We start from the raw sequence: 1,161 nt of genomic DNA, 5'->3' as shown, positions 1-1,161 counted from the left end.
GGTCGCTTTCTCAACATTTACGACACAGAAACTTCAACCTGGAAATGCCTTGTGAAGTTTAAGAATTGCATTGTACAAGTAACCCGTCACAAGAACACCTTAGTTTCATTGAAAGAATTAGGGGAAGAAGATACGAAAGTAATGGAGTCGGCTCAAATTGAGGAGACAGAAAGCCGTGAGCAACTACAGGAGGCTGATTACATATACCTATAAACTGGTAACTTTTGTCGAGTTTGATTTTGAATTTGGATAACAATATTTATGTGAACCTACATGCTGACATTATCTTAGCAATATATCGAGACTACTGTTATTTCGTCTTTATGTCATCCAACTTTATGGGATCGTTTTTTTACTTTCTTATTTTAAGCTATATTGCTTTGTTAACTTTGCATTTTGTTAGTGACTTCGTTTTTTCATATATGGGAGTCAAATAAGTAACAGCTCTCCAGTAGTATGAGGGAATATATTTTCATGTTACCTTTTAACATTATTTTAGGGATCCAATTTAGAGTTGTCTTCATTCATTAACAAATAATACAGGAACGATAGTCAGACTAGGCAGAATTCTCAGTGATGACTGACATCTATTAACAATGTACCTTGCGGGCAACTGCTGGGACTCAGAAAAATGACTTCCTTAGTTAGATCCCAAGCTGCACCATTAGCTACCACAAGCTCAGTCACATTCGCTATTTCTTCCAACAATACTAGCTTATTGATTTTACTTATTCCTCCATAAATTCATTGCACCTGAACAAATACGTGTTGATTGACAAAATGTAGTCATTATATGGCCTAGCTGTCGGAGCATCTACTGCATTGATGGTTTGTAGTACCATGCTCTTGTAGTTTCATGTGGATAAATATTCGTGAACAAGAGGTACTATTTTACTCCCTGCTTCCATTAAACACAACAAGACACATTTTTTTAAGGTGCTAACTATCATATGACATACGTCTCCATTATGTTAATTACAACCAACCTGATTGGCGTGTCTACAAAGAATGCTACTTTTCCATCTACATGGGAAGGATCAGTCAACAAGTTACCTTGCAGACTGCTGTGTAATTTTGTTTGGGTCAATGTGGCTAATGTGGCTAGTGATGACTAGAACTTAGAACAGGTTGGGTTGGGTCATATTACACAAAGTCAAGTCC

The sequence above is a fragment of the Papaver somniferum genome, chromosome 3 (genome assembly GCF_003573695.1).
Source record: "Papaver somniferum cultivar HN1 chromosome 3, ASM357369v1, whole genome shotgun sequence".
NCBI classification, from domain to species: domain Eukaryota; kingdom Viridiplantae; phylum Streptophyta; class Magnoliopsida; order Ranunculales; family Papaveraceae; genus Papaver; species Papaver somniferum.
Note: the sequence above shows the minus strand (reverse complement) of the source record.